The sequence below is a fragment of the Hesperophylax consimilis genome, chromosome 12, assembly GCF_061612785.1.
Source record: "Hesperophylax consimilis isolate HC1 chromosome 12, BYU_Hcon_1.0, whole genome shotgun sequence".
Classification (NCBI taxonomy): Eukaryota; Metazoa; Arthropoda; class Insecta; order Trichoptera; family Limnephilidae; genus Hesperophylax; species Hesperophylax consimilis.
In genome coordinates, this window is record NC_142847.1 from 11,182,653 (window position 1) to 11,199,017 (window position 16,365).

At 35.6% G+C, this 16,365-nt stretch overlaps 1 pseudogene; it reads right to left on the reverse strand.

The window, feature by feature from the left end:
- Window positions 1-1,136: 1,136 nt before the first annotated feature.
- Window positions 1,137-3,599, reverse strand: LOC149419131 (phenoloxidase 2 pseudogene; annotated as a pseudogene).
- Between the last annotated feature and the right edge of the window lie 12,766 nt (window positions 3,600-16,365).

The window sequence follows — 16,365 nt, forward strand, 5'->3', positions numbered from 1 at the left end:
TTCTGGTAAAATCATCATTCCTATGGGCACTAATTTCAGACTTGGGTTCGAACTTTAGAAGAAATTATTTCTTTCTCTATGGTACCGAAGGGGCTGAAATATTGTAATCTCGATAAAAACATGGTCCGACAGTAAATCAGTCACAAAAAATGCATAAAGTGTCATTTCTGGAAAAATAATCATTTCTTTGGGGACTAATTTGAAACTTGGGTTCGAAATTTAGAAGCCATTTTTTATGGCTCTATGGTACCAAACGGGCTGAAATTTTGTAATCTTGATGAAAAACACGGTCCGAAACGAAATCAGTCCCAACAAATGAATAATGTTGCATTTCTGGAAACTATGGGGACTAATTTTAGACTTGGGTTCGAACTTTAGAAGCTATTTTTTCTGGCTCTATGGTTCCAAACGGGCTGAAATTTTGTAATCATGATTAAAATCGTAGTCCAAAACGAATTTGGTCGAGTTAAATGCAAAAAGTTGCATTTCTGGATAAATCATGATTCCTATGGGGAGTAATTTGAGTCTTGGTTTCTTATCCTCTCTGTGTTTCTTCTGTATATTTACACATTTATATTTTACACCTTGCAAGATTGATCCTATATGTACGGTGTAAAGATAGGGGAACTATGTCGCCACTCTGTTGGGCAGTGTTTTGAGGCGGATTAAGATAGGGCATGCAGGAAGGGGAAATTATCCTCCATCTTACACCCGTGAAAACCTTAACCATAATATATATATATATATATATATATATATATATATATATATTATAATATATATATATAATATTATATATATATATATATATATATATATATATATATATATATATATATATAAGAAAACGGATGTACCTATACACTGTGTACTTTACATTTTATATTTGTACAATAAATATTGTTTTATTTAATTTAGCATCACAATGTCAAGAGAAGGTGTAAACAATCCTTTTTTATTCGTCCAGTACATCCAAAATTTCGTGTTTATATAACCATAATAATTATTATTCGTCTGTATATAATGATGAATTTCTACGAATGAATTTCTATGAATGTCCTCAGCAAGTTTCACGCCCCACTGGTGTACATGAGAGTTGGAATCAGAACTCCATTGTGGACTGTTAAACAACTCCATTCAATTGCAAAAGTATTTATTTTCAAAACATGTTATAAAAAACACACATTTAAGTAATGTATCTACATTAGTTAAGTTTTAATAATTTGAATATCCGTACGAAAGCATTACAAAATCATTAATCGGGGGGGGGGGGTTTCGTCAAGCTGTGCCGTTAAACCACAGGAACAACAGAAACTGCCGGGGGCTGGTTCTTGATCACAGTCTTGTCGGTAAACATCACAATGACCTCCGTAACCTTCATGTTAGGGGTCAGGAAGTTGGCGAGGGTATCGACTTCTGCTCCTCCAATACGATCAAACGGATAGCCCATGGCCTGCTTATCAGGGTACTTTCTGTCCTGAATACCGCAATAACTGTCTGCGTCGCTGCAAGCTCCAGTAATATCTTGCACAATCTTGTCATTCTCGTAGTCGGATACCATGGCGAACAAGTCAAAAACCATCCCCCGAGTAGTTCCTTTCGGAATCAGCATATGCTGAGGCCAGCCACACCCGCAGAAGTTAAATCCAGTTAGACCAGGTTCCGTATTCCCTGGACGACCTGCATCTACGTTTCGGAAAGTCCTCTCATAAGGAATGGTCACAGAAGAATCTAAAGAGTTTCTCTTGATAACATTATCACCTTGCTTCAGGGTTACTTTAAATCTGTCCAATTCAATCATGAGATTTTTCTGCTCATTAAATTTCATCACCTCACCCTTGTCGTTCAAGTGCGGAGCCATGAAGAAACGCAAAGTTCCGAAGATTCTTCTTGGCGTTGCATTGTTAACCTTAACTTCAAAGTTGAACTCCTCATGCTGAAGATGAGTAAAACGAACAAATACTGGACCGCGAGGGGCGAAGTCTAATCCACGGGATAAATCAACATCACTCTGTTGCCAAAATGTAAAAAACTTATTGGGAGGTTTGGAATCAACAGTTATTTGTAACTCTGTCACCATGACGCCTGCATAGTCCAACTGAGCCTTTGTATATTTGGGAAGCTTGTTCTTGTGTCGTAGGAATATTTCGTTAATGTGGTTATGCCAACAGTAAAAGAAAGGATCTCTCATAGACGTCGCAGGAACTCCCATAACTGACAATGATTCCAAGAATCTGTTGTCTGGATCGTGACACGCCGCTGCTATAACATGTCCCGAGTTGTGCAGACTTCCGTAAAGCGTGGGATTAGGTGAAAGCAGTGAAGCTTCAACCATGTCACCTAAAATGTCAATTCCCTTTTCCTCGGTGAGGGGTAATTGTTTTCCTTGTCTGTCTACGGCAAAACCTTTAGTAACAGCCTCATTAATATTCTTCGTCCACAATTCGAGGTCCGAAATCCTGATTGTGCGCCCGGTTGTACGACTGACATCACTTAGCGAGGTATTAGCTTGTCTGGATGGCCATGCCCGGCTCGCAACCAGAACTTGCAGCTTAGGGAAATATCCTTCGACAATGGGTTCGCGTAAATTATTGAAGCTTTTGACCTGAAGCATGTTATTGCTGAAACGCTCTGCGTTGTACCTTGCCAAAACCTGTTGGTGCATGTAATAAAACAATTCACCCCTTCTGTCCTTGGCAACAATTGAAAGATTGGAAGCAGTGAATGGATAAACCAAATGCCAATGCCAGTGATGAAGGTTAATGCCAAGGTCTTCACGGAAGTACGCAATAGCCTGTTCCGGTTCCTTAGCAGCTGATGCTGTAAATTCTCTCGGAATAACAATTGGCTCTCGAACTGCCTTTGGTACCATCACTGCTTCCTGGCGAATCAATTTAAACATGGTGCCATCAACAAATGTTCCTGGAAAACACTGCAGAAAATTGGGAAGTGAAACTTCCTTCGTGTCTGGCCTGTGCAGTAGTGCAACTGAGAGACAGTAGTTGAATAAGTATGGATTAAGTCTATCGTGGCAGTAAGCAGCAGTAGCTATCAAATCTTGGACGGTCTTCGCAGCCATGAAAATATCAATTAGCTTTCCAGCGATGTTTTTGTGATCAGGGATGAACAAGCTGAAGGTATCATTCCTCCCTAATTGCAAGGGAATGGTCAAATCTGGAACACTGATATTTCCTATCGGAATATTCGTTCTTCCAGGTTGGGCGAATCGATCCATGATTTTTTCTTTTATGATCCGCACTCGTTCATTAAGATATCCATCGGGTACGTCGAATACGCAGGAGGCATTTTCACCTCTCGGCATGATGATGGGCTCAGTTGGCCTCTCGAACATCAGTTGCAGTATTGCATCCGGGGGAGTGGGAGTAGTTGGAGTGACGGGGGCCGTGGAAGGCTTTGGGGCATTAGGAGAGGTAGGAGTCGTAGGGCCTGTTGGAGCCTTTGTAGGGGTGGGCGGTGTTGGCTTCTTTGGAGGGATAGGGGTTGTTGGTGCCTTTGAAGGATAAGTTGTTGTTGGGGCCGTAGGTTTGGTAAGAGTAGTTGGCATCTTGACAAGATATAACTTCCAAGTAGTTGTAGAACTGATCCACTGTCTGAACTGAATAAAAACACTAGGAGAATGTAGTATTTATATTCTGCCAACCGCGCCCAAAGCGTTAGTGTCTTGTGCAATTATTTACATGTTACTTGTCTTATTTACATTCCTGTGTGTCTTTATGCTATACGTAAGTTGTAAACAAGAACACGACCCAACGATCGGATTATTTTTCGGGCGTTGCGGTGTAATACGCAAAAATAATATACATCAATGATAGGGTATCATTTGTCACACTTTCAATGGAGGCATCGCCATTTTCTTTCATTTTTAGGTAATATTTTTTGGTGATATATTTATTCAGGAAAATAATATTATGTATTGTATTAGCATTTTCATGTATCTTAACTACTTAGATAGTAAAGCTGTGTTAAATGAGACAACCTCTTCATTCTACTCAACTGAAATTTTTATTTCCAAACAACTATTTTCAGTACGAAACATCATCTGCATTATGAAGTTCAAATTTTACTGTTTATGAGCTCATAAATTATATTCCACTTGTTTTACATGCTTATTAATATCGATACAGGTGTTCTAAATTGAAAAAAAAATGCAATTAACCATGCAGAGGTTTTTTTTTAATTGCAAATATTGTGAAAATATCATCCTTACAAACCAAAGTTGAGATGCTCTACCTACTTGCAGACAAAAACCACGACAAAAAAGTGAACTTGAATATTCGTACGTGGTCCATTTTTCAAATTGAACCCGTTTTTTGTGGTTTTTCGAATTTAGGTGCAACTGTTATCTTGATGCAACTGTTATCAGTGTATATTTAAAATCACGCTTATTTTCAAATCAAAAAATAATTTGGCGAACCACAAACGTTTCACCGCCAAACAAATAAGATGCGAAAATATTTTTTTCCATCGACGTTATTTTTACTGTTTTATGTGAGACCACACAACAGAGCTAACGGCCCAAAGCCAGTGTGACTGTGTTATCTTCAATTAGGGTAATGCTGACAGACTGAAAAAAGCGGGGCGGGGAAGAAGATGGGGATATAAATGGTAATTATGAAAGTTGAAAATACCTGACTATTCAGAACTAGTCACTAAACATTGCAAAAGCCAATTTAAGCAACCTATCGATTTAGAATTGTGGTCTATCGTTTATATGCAGGGTATCAGGGATAGTGAACAAACTTCTCGAGGTGATTCTATTGTGATGGTAGAAGTAAAAAAAGGTAAATAAGTTTTCCGAAATTCCATTGTTTTTTTCCCATACAGAAATATTTTTCCAAAGAAGAATATTAGTTTTTCGTACAATTTTTTTTATTTGTTTCCCTGAAAACTTCCTTAAAACGTTGGAATTTCGAATAAGGTAATTATTTTTTTTACTTGTATAATCACGTTAAATCACCTCCCGAAGTTAGTGTAGGTACTTTACTCCCTGTATGTATCTTTCAAAACGAGGTACAAATGCATTTCAAACTATATTATTAATTTGACTTATACATAAATTAACTCATGCGGTCTTTAAATATTTCCTCACGCCAGGTTTCGAATCGCTCCTGTTGGGTCCGGAGCCAATTACCTTAACGATCAACCACGGAGATCGTCTCTTCCTTCGAAAAACCGTCCGTCGAATTTCTTCCCGTTAGTTTATACTTTGAAACATTTGAAGAACATACAATTTTTTATGCATATTCCTGCTAAGTTTTAATTTAGTACAGATTTTTTATTTATTTAGTACATATTAGAAAATTACATACGGGAATTTGTAAAAGAATTTTTGGATTGTCCAACTACGAATATTTTTTTTCCGTTTCAGGACATTCAAATACTCTTTTCTTTTGAAAAAACGTACCAGGTAGGTACTTCAATTTAAAAAAATATATTTCTTGAAGAGATTTTATTCTCTTCAGCAACACCTCTGCCATAAGTGACCCCATGCGGTTCGCTACGTTTGGTGGGTTCATTGGGTGATGTGTGTTCAGGATGTGAATTCCCACGGATCGGGAGGGGCTGGTTTGGAGAAACCCTTTGACCTCTCCAACTGGTCTCGATCCATTGCCTTTGCAATGGGAGCGATTTATGTATACGTCCATCACTCCTTGACACACTGATCCTTATATTCCTTCACAGAACACACTATCCTTCATTTCCTTAAAAATCTTGTTGGCTTTCGGCCATCTTGACGAGAAATAAGTGTGTTTCGAGGTTACATAAAAATAAATAACTTTTTTATCATTCATTGTAGGCAGAATATATTTGCGAAATTCGAGCGATAGCTAACACCACTTTAAAACAGTATGAAATAGCTCTACTTTTTATGATTCCTCTATTATCGGAGACTGACAATCAACCAAGCAATCTTTAAAGAACATCTCAACAGCGCTAAACATGGGTAATGCAGCGATCACACGAGGATAGTAAAATACTGCTTTATATCATACATGCTGTCCGGTAGATGGTCATCGAACCGAATTGACAGGTTTCCTAAAAAACTATCCGTAATACACGAATGTGTTATGGGGATTTCTAAAAACTTGTTCTTAAAAATTCGAATATTTTCACCATTTCGTCATTATATTTATCCACTCGAGTGATTTTTTGGCATATTTTGCCATTTTGCAAAAACTTTTTGAGAGATCGGATAAACGGCAAAATCTTTGGGATTAATTAAATTCATTGTCTTTAAACCGCAGTAAGCAATTTCGGTTTCATGATAAATCAACACAGTGAGAATTCAACACATATTTAAAAAATGATATAAAATCATTAGAAACGATGAAAAAAAAATTAAACCTAATCTAACCTAACCTAACCTAACCTACTTAACCCAGTTAATAAAGTTTTTGTTTCATCACTTTCCATCACTTTATATAACTTTTTAAAGATGTGATGAATTATCATTTTGATGATTTATCCGGTCACCAGCAATTTCATATATTTTCATATTAATATTTTGGGGAATGGTATTAATTAAATAATATGGTAAATGTATATATATGACATCAATCACTCCAGTGGATATTAGGATAAACGCAGCTACATGAACACATGTTTCAATATATTCTGAATGCACCAATAGTTTGTTAGGAAATGGCCTGCCATCGCGTTTTTAACATGATTTTAATAAATCAGCTATACTCATTTTTCTCCGTGCACTAAACAGAAAATCCCAGCAGTGTGATGTACACCGAGTTGCACGCTCATACCGCAAACTTCGGGGGATGATTGATTATTCATGAAAAACTTAAATCTTTTAAAATCTGATAAAACAAAAATAGATTATAATTTTCTTATTTTTGTGCAATTTCAAAACATTCGTATAATGACACATAATGATTATTATTTCTCCGCGCTCGGTCAACTGCTGTTGTTTAAGTGAGTGGGAGGAAAAGGAGATGAGAAAGATAAAGGATGGGAAGTACTTGTGTATTACACACGGCCACCCATTTCAAGCAAAGTTTCAATTCTGAATGCTGGTCGTTCACTAGGGCGATCTACCACTTGTGGCTGATATCAATCGATAATTTATTTATTTGTTGTATTTTAAGTAGAGACATAGATGTCTATGTTCTAATTTTAGAATACATCGTAATGTATTAGTATATTAAAGTATAAGTGGATAAACAGGTCTTTAAAACACGCGCGATTTTTCGAGCACGACGGCGTAGCCGAGTGCTCGAAATAAAGCAAGTGTTTTAAAGACCAGTTATCCACGAATACTTTACGCTATTTTTTTTTTATTGGTACACTTTGAAAACATAAATATTGATATTATTATTAAAAATTTGGAAATAAGAACTATTAATGAATTCGTGATGTGACATCACAATATCTTGTTGTCATGGAAATGAAAAACACAAACATTAATTTGCAATCTGTCACATAAGATTAATAGTTGACATCACAGTTTTTACTAGTTATTGTGTGTTGTAAAATGAGTTCTAACATTCATAATTTAAATACCAAAGCAGAATCGCGGTTAATACCTGAAAAATCCAAAGACGTTTATAAAAAAGAACATGAAAGGTTCATAACATGGATGGAGGAGCAAAACGTAGTAGATGTAGATGAACGAGTTGTGCTTGCTTACCTTCAGAAAATGTCGGAACAGTACAAAGCATCGACTATGTGGGCCATACATTCGAAATTGCAATGTCTGTTGAGAATAAATAAAGGGGTTGATTTAAAATCATTTGTGAAAGTGTATGCATTCATGAAGGCAATTAGCAAGGATGACGTTGCTAAGAAGGCGTATATATTCAAAGAAGATGATTTGCGGAAGTTTTTCACGGAAGCACCGGACATTACGTACTTATTTTTGAAGATGGTAGCCATTCGCGGAATCTTTAGCTCTTGCAGAAGATGTGAATTGTGCGATTTACGCTTATATGATATCAAAGAAGAAGGAAGTGTATTGCTTATTACCATCCGACCATCTAAAACAGTGAAGGCTCGACGTTTGACTGTTGCCGACAGTGGTGCAATTAATTATGTGCGTTTGATGAAGCAATATTTATCATTGCGACCCCAAAATGTAAGTACAGACAGGGTTTTCTTACGGTATGATAAGGGTAAGTGCATCAATCAAGTGGTTGGTATTAACACATTTGGATCATGCCCCTTACAAATCGCACGCTATCTTAAATTAAACGATCCTGAGAAATATATAGGACATGCGTTTCGACGTACATCCGCTACCATTATGGCAAATAGTGGCATGACAATTGATCAAATCCAACGACAAGTAGGATGGAAATCGGCAGCTGTGGCGACTGGTTACGTGGAAGAGAGCATTAGCAACAAGAAGAATGTTTCATACATTATTAGAACTGCCATTAATGGAAGTGCAGCCTCATTGACTTCCGAGAATACTATTAATTTGAACAGCATTTCCTCCGATTTAAAAAACGGAGGTATTAATATTTCAAATAATACGAACTGCTCTTTTCACATCCATTTAAATAATTAGAATGTAAACGATGTAAAAAAGAATGTAAACTTTGAATAAAATTTTTGAAACATTTGTAATGTTTTATTTGACGTTTAAAATATTCCTGTAAGATTTATAGTTAAAAGTTGACATTTTAGACTTCACATTTTGTTGATTTGTTGATGTTGCCATGGTAACTTTAAAAAACGCGCGTTCCATAAAGTGCGATTTAAACACGCTAGAGCGTACTTTAAATGAGTAAAAAAGGGCACAAATAAAAAATAAAAAAATTCGAAATTTAAGTGAAAATTTTATTTGATTTGATTTATGTTGGTTTCTTAGAAAAACAACTCAAAGCTTTATAAAAAAATATTTTTTTGTTAATCCTTTTGTTATTTTTTTTAAAATATAAAACTTTTTTATTTTAATTTTATTTGTTGTATCTTTTCCCAATAAACGTTGCTTTATGTCCTTCCTTTCTGACTTTTGTTCATATGTTTACTAGTTAACTTTTACCCGCTCGGGGTTATGGAGTAAAGTTTCAGTGTTGTGAATTCTGTTTTACCAGTTTTCAGGGGTTGGAATTAATGTTGGAAATAATATTATTGTAAATAATTGAAAAGCTTACTTTTTTAATTATTTTTGATCGTGCCATGTCTTCCTCCGGCCGCGGCGTCCTCAATTTCTTTTGCCATTCTCTTCCACATCAAACTATCTCCTTACACTCATTCTTTGTTACACAAACGCCATATTTTATCACACCCAAGTGTTGCTAAGTTACCATTAAAGAGTGCATTATATCGAATTTAAGTCATCAAGATATCGTTAGGTCTTCCTCAAGCGTCCATAACTTCGTCTACTATTCATGCCACTCTCTAAACATACTAATAATAACAAACTTTGAAAAATTTTGATTTTATGGGTCACATATACACGGACATATTATTTTTTTAAATGATAAACTAATGTATACAAGACAATGTTTTTATGCATAGCACAAAAATATAATAAGCAGTAATTGTTGATTGAAGTACTAGTACATATTGAATTATTTGGCTTGTTGCGAGTTGTGCTCAAGAGCGTCTGACCGGACATCAGAAGGAACGGGTTCAATTCCCATCGGCGACATTTATGTTTACTTGGGAGATATTTTTAATTTGTATTGATATTACAGGCGACTAATTATTACTTATAATAATTTATTATACGGACAAATATTTATTATGTGCTATGCCAAGATTGTTTGCATTTCATTGCACCATATAATAAAACCATAAAACCATAAAACCAATACGCGGAATAAAACCATTATCATAATGTTTATCGCGTTCGGGAGGTTAACTTGCAATTAGACAAGTACAAAATCAACTTCTACCATCTTATTCAATTCTTCTTTATATTGCAACGTTTCGAGTAACTACATTTTTTAATGAATTTTCTCAACTATTTCAAAATTGGATTAAATGATTTCGAATCGGCAGAAAAACTTATGTCTATAAATTTATAGAACCGCCTTCAGAACATCAATCTAGGATTTCAAAATTTCAGATGATTCGGTCCTAATACCCGGTATATCAGTCAGTCCGTATCTTTGCTATGGCTAAATCGGCCGCTTAAGATAAGCCGCAGAATAAATCGTATTCTAAAAGCCAAGGCGCTAACAGTTACATGCTAAATTTGACGTTTACGTAAGTAATATCATACTTCCATCTCACCGAAATTTTCGTAAATTGCTTAATTTTATCAGTATTTACTATTATATTCATAGCGATGCGTAATTTCAATCAACTTAACATAGTCAGTAAGGCATTTTAAATGTTTTAACGTCAGGGCAGTTTGTTTTTAACGGTTAGTTCGTCATAATTTCATGAAGAGTCCAACAAAACAAGTACTATTTAATATTAATATTCTCGCATTATGCTGTTTTCGTTGTCATTCATATTTTGAAAGCTAGCTTCCGATATCCCGATGATAGTAGAGAGCATAGATATATCACTCACGTAGACTGTAGTTTTGGTTTAAAAAAAATAAAAATAAAACGTACTTCTCCATTAACTCCGCAGACAATACGTGTAATATTGGTGATATCTAGGCTTAACGATCTATGTACGGATTATGTTCAAGCCATGCAAAGCTTGACATTCCAAACAAGCCGAGCTCACAATCAACTGATATACTGGCCCACAGAGCCGGAGAAAAAGGCAAACTTAGCGGAGTTTTAATAGGTTTGAATGTGTCTAGGAACGGGACATTTTATTTTCTTTTGTATCAAGAAAATCCTTTTATGATCTGAATAAAAATCATATTTGAAGAAGCATTGTTGAGCAGTCGGTTTTCTCACGGGAACAGTTTATTTTGTCATATTTAGTACTAAAAACACCCGTGTCTTATGTCTTATGTCACCACGAATATAAGTAGCAGGGATAAAAATCGCTTGGCAAGCTAAAAGTGGTCGATTTGGGCAAAAGTGTTTTTTTTTTTTGTGGTTAATTTTATATGAAAGACAAAGTCACAAATAATTTTAGTCACACAACAGTAGGTATATTTTATAAGTTGTTTACGTTCATATTTATTTTTAAGTAATTAACATTTTTATTTTTATTATTTTCAAGCGAAACGATAGAAACAACTTAAATAAATTTTTTTTTATTTTTTTTTATTTAAATCTATTTTTTTCGTATCCATAATGTAAACCGATCCGTGACAAAGATTAATCTAAAATAGTGATTTTACTTGTAGCTTCACCACAACGCTCCACACAGCGTAGCCAAAGATGGCATAGAGCAAAGGCAATGAGGGAAATGATTTTCACCGGGACATCATTTATGCAGTTAATTTACAAATTAAATAAAAAAACATGACATGGCTAAAATATTTTGTTTTTATTTTTTATGGGCTAGGTAAAAGGTTTTCCAATAAGAGGTGTAATTTTGAATAGCCCACTATTTCGGTAGATGTTACTTTTGAAGCTGTCATTTTTGACATTTGACAAGTAAAAACTACGCCATTAATAAAAATGGAACGATACACGCTTCAACAACGCATTGAAATTATTAAAATTCAGTTGACTGAATCAAATGCAAATCGTCTTGAGTGATGAGGCCCATTTCCACCTCGGTGGCTTCGTCAACAAGCAAAATTGTCGCGTCTGGGGCTCGGAAAACCCAAGAGTTATTGTTGAAAAGCCTCTCTATCCTCAACGTGTGACTGTTTGGTGCGGTTTATGGTCCGGCGGAGTCATTGGACCTTACTTTTTCGAAAATGAGGCTGGAGCAACAGTTACGGTGAATGGATCGCTATCGAGAGATGATTAATGATTTTTCATGGCCGGAATTGGATGGTATTGATCTGGACAACGTTGACTTTCGACGAGACGGCGCTACGTGCCACACAAGCAACGAAACCATTGATCTTTTACGATTGAATATCAAAATAACACCTTTTATTGGAAAATCCTGTACATCGCCATCGTTGATCCATCGACTCTACTCGAATCTTCGGCATTAAATAGAGTTTTAGAATTTCGTATGGTTCATCACTAAATCAAAATTTTTATAATTGCAGAATCGTTGACTCGAATTATTAAAACCCTGTTAAAAACTTGATTGCAATCCACTTCCTAACACAATATCAGTCCAATCAGAATATATCGGAACACGTTTTCAAGCACGTGCTCTTTTCCCGATAAACATACTGATGAAATGCGACAATATTATAACACGTGTTTCGACATCCTAATAACACATTCGTGTTTTACCGAAAGTTTGTTAGGAAACCTGTCAATTCGTTCGTTAAAGGCCTGTAGTCCGTTTTTAACAGGAATACGAATAATTTGACCAGATTTTAATAAATTAGCAATCTTTTTTTATGAGTATGTTTTCCCGAGCACATCGCTTCGACAAACTGAAATCCATTCCTCCCGTCGGATAAAATCCCAGGTACAAACAAGGATGGCTGGACACTGGACAGAGTGTAATCGTTATCTTAAATCGCGTAGGCAACCAGCTGACTTGAATCGTAATGACACATCCTATGAAGACGTCAAGTGTCACCAGCTTACAGCTAACAACTTACAGCTAACTGCCCAACTAACAGCTTAACAGCCACTGTAGCGAGACTAATAAACTAATCTGGTCAAGTGTCCCTTTCGTAAGGCCCACTTATTTCCGCCTTGAGAGCTTCCCAACAGCGCCAGCGGAATGATCCTGTCAGCATTGTGCAATATGCAAGATTGGATATGATATAAAGTAGCAGGGAAGCTGGGTACAGTAATTTATTGAATACTTTATATGGGTACACTTTACACATCTAGTCACGCTTATACATATAAAGGAACTTATAGCCATAACTTCTGACCAACCAGATTTACAGCGCGAACGAAATCATGTTCCTATGTCAAATGGTAAAAACTTCATTGATTGTTAAACTTTACATGGTGACCGTATGATTTAATATCAATCAACGTATAAATAGTAGACTAATATATTCAAATTTTTAAAGAAAAATAAAAATGCGAGAGACTATCTTGAAAGAAGTAATTGCATAGTGTGATCCCAAAGACCTAACCTCTTAATTGGAAAATATTTGAAAGTGTAATCTTGGACAAAAGGCACCTTTTAAAGAACTTATAAATTATAATTACAATATTTTAATATTGTAATTTTAAAAACAGATGAGGCAAAAAATGACAACATTATGTGAGTCAGAAGCCTCGTTAATAAATAATAAGAAAATAAAAAAAAACCTTCAGTATAGACATGAAATGGTTCCTCACGGTTTTATATTGTTCTCTTGGTTTGGATTATTCCTTGTGCATCTTTTTTTAATTTAGCGGTTTTGTCACTGCGACAGGCCCGAATTGCAAACAGCCACCACCGCACGAAAGCGTAATGCTTATAGTGAACAGTGAATATTGTACAGCAAAGGCGAGGAATTCTTGCTAGAATTTGGAGATTGTGAAAAAACACAACCAATCTTTTTTTTAAATCTGCTGTCATATTGGATATACTGCTGGATTATCATAGCTCGTGGATAGATGGCTCCATTTGGTCCACTTTACAAATTAAGACCGTGATGTTATGAAACATATTGTATTGCCCTGCCAGTTGTTGGAGACCAGCCAGGTTTTGGGTCTGTCACCTTAGGGAAATTTTAATAAAATTATGAAAGGGTTCTAAATACTGTGATAGGCTGGCCGATTGTCATGTGGAAAGAATGCTGGATGGTAGGACATAGGACACCGGTAATCATGATCAAATGGGTGCCACAGTGGAAGCAACCCAGATGCAGATTGTGAAGAGGTGAACTGACCGCGTGGAAGAGAATTGGAAAAGTATGGGAAGGCTTGAAGAAAGAATGATTAGAGACTGGAAAGAATTATTAGAGACTGGAGAAGGATGATTAGAGACTGGAACCTTTGTAAAACATTTGTAAAGAAGGCTAAATTGGATGTAAACCTACCTTTGTATGTGGTACCGCGGTGATAATGAAATTAAGAAGCTGTCTTTCAGTTGATAGTAATAATCATTATTACAAATTACAACACATTCAACAACACGTCAAATCACCAGAGATCAAATGGGAAAATAATTCACCGACTCCAGATATTTTCATATCAGAGGGTTCGGCTCGGTAGAACTTCTAATTGGACCTATAAATCCTACTGATCCCTCAACATAAAAAGGTGGTCTTTACCAGGGCGATACTGGGAGTAACCACTCTTAGAATTTATGGGATTGTGTAAATTTTTCAATGTGATGTTCTACTGAAGCTTCTTTTTTTGCATTATACTCGCGTCCAATAAAGGATCTTTTTAATTTTCTCGTATTTAATAAATCAAAACCAAACTTTCCTCAGAAATCAGAAGATTTGTAAGAAGGTACTTAAATACCTCCCTGATTAATATGAAACCATGGTTAACATCAAAATTATTTGATTTATTATTAATATTTTAATTTGCAATATTAAAATTCATAAAAAAAAAAAATTTCAAAAAAGGAATTATACAATCTGTCCAGAGAAACGTCAATATCTCAATGACAATTAATTTTTCAACTTTATTCAAGCAGGTAGGCACCATAATAAAAAGAACCATTAAAACGGACACCATATTGAAACGTAAACGGAACGTACAAACAAATTTACAGACAGTCGAAATGCAAAACTTAAAAATAAAAAGAAAATGTTTAAGATATCTTAATAATTTCCCCACAAGAGAAATAAGTTTGGTGAGCTCAAATTCCCAGAAAACCGCTCCAATTAGAATGAATGGCAAATATGCCTGATGCTCGTGATACCAAGACTCCAGGAGTGCAGAAGACAGTGGCTATGGGTATTCCGTTGGCGTTCCTCGGCTGCGCAGTTCCCAGCAGCGCGCTGTGGCGTAAATCACCAAGTCGGCAGTCGTCACTTAGGTAGTACATTCACACTAAACTCATAATAGTAACTCGGTACAGTACAATGCAAATACCCCTGCAATATCTCCTTCGCACCGTTATGTTGTCCCGGTTATCCATTAGCATTATTATTGCAGAAACACGTGTAGTGTGTAGTCGACATGTTCAATGAAGTGTTTATTGATGAGTTCAAGCCAAGGTTCGTAGAAAATATATACTCAACAAGGTTCGCTCATACAGGCACTTTTCTGGGAAAAAAACGCATCGAGCCGATTGCAACCTACGTCACGTATCTCGAAGTCCAGTTAGAACTAAAAGGAACAACCTCCTTCACTTTTCACTAGGTATATAAGTATTTTAATTTCTAAGTTAATTTCCGCGCACTTATGTAGGTTTTTACATACTTTGAATACAAATAGTAACTCGGAGACCGAAATTTCACTTACAGTTTTTACTCCAAATAATGTCAGGAATCACTGGTTAAGGTAAGTCAAGTACCTACGTCCCTTATCACCCTGTATAAAGACTTTTTGCTTTTTATACAAATCTACAATTTTATTCTGAGATTGATGTAATTTGCTACTAATTTGCAGGGTAAACCGATCAGAGTAAACGCTTGTTGATTTAGATGAAATCGGCAAGTTTTAAAAAAAGGTTTGGGCAGAATTTTTTTTAATCAATTTTTAAAGCTTAGAATTTCATCTAACTTTGGGATTCAACATTTTTTTTTATGGTGCAATGGTTTCAGATCTACCCACAATTGTTTTTGTTTCTACAAGCCATATAAAAAACAAGCATTATTCTCAATAATATAATTCATGTCTCTGTGACTAATAATAACCTCTAAAGTCAAGCTTTTACAAATAAATACGAAAAAAATCATAACCTACAACAAATCGCGGAACATGTATGGGGATGATTTGGGTAGCCCTAGGGGTGTTCTACCTCTGCAATTCCGCTTAACACTATTTTTGGGGACACCATGTATAATGAGAAACGCACGCATCCGATTCTTTACCTCAAGTAGCGGGAAGCTGCTGATAATTTGACCAAGAAAATTTGCACTTTTTGTTTTCAATTTTTTTTTTCCGACTTTATGTCCGGGTTAAATCTTCCCCACAGGAAAAACTAAACCCTTCCACACACTTTTCCACAAATGATCATCTAGTCAATCCGCATTATGCAATTACATTATATAAGCATAATAAATACAAAAACAACACGTCAAATCACCAGAGATCAAATGGGAAAATAATTCACCGACTCCAGATATTTTCATATCAGAGGGTTCGGCTCGGTAGAACATCTAATTGGACCTATAAATCCTACTGATCCCTCAACATAAATATTTAAAAAATCTTTCGTTATCCTACATGTATTTAAAATGACTGATTTTTCCATTTTTATGTATAAATTCCTTGACAGATCTAATACGCCTAAATTTTGAATGAAAGAGCTAGGTATAAT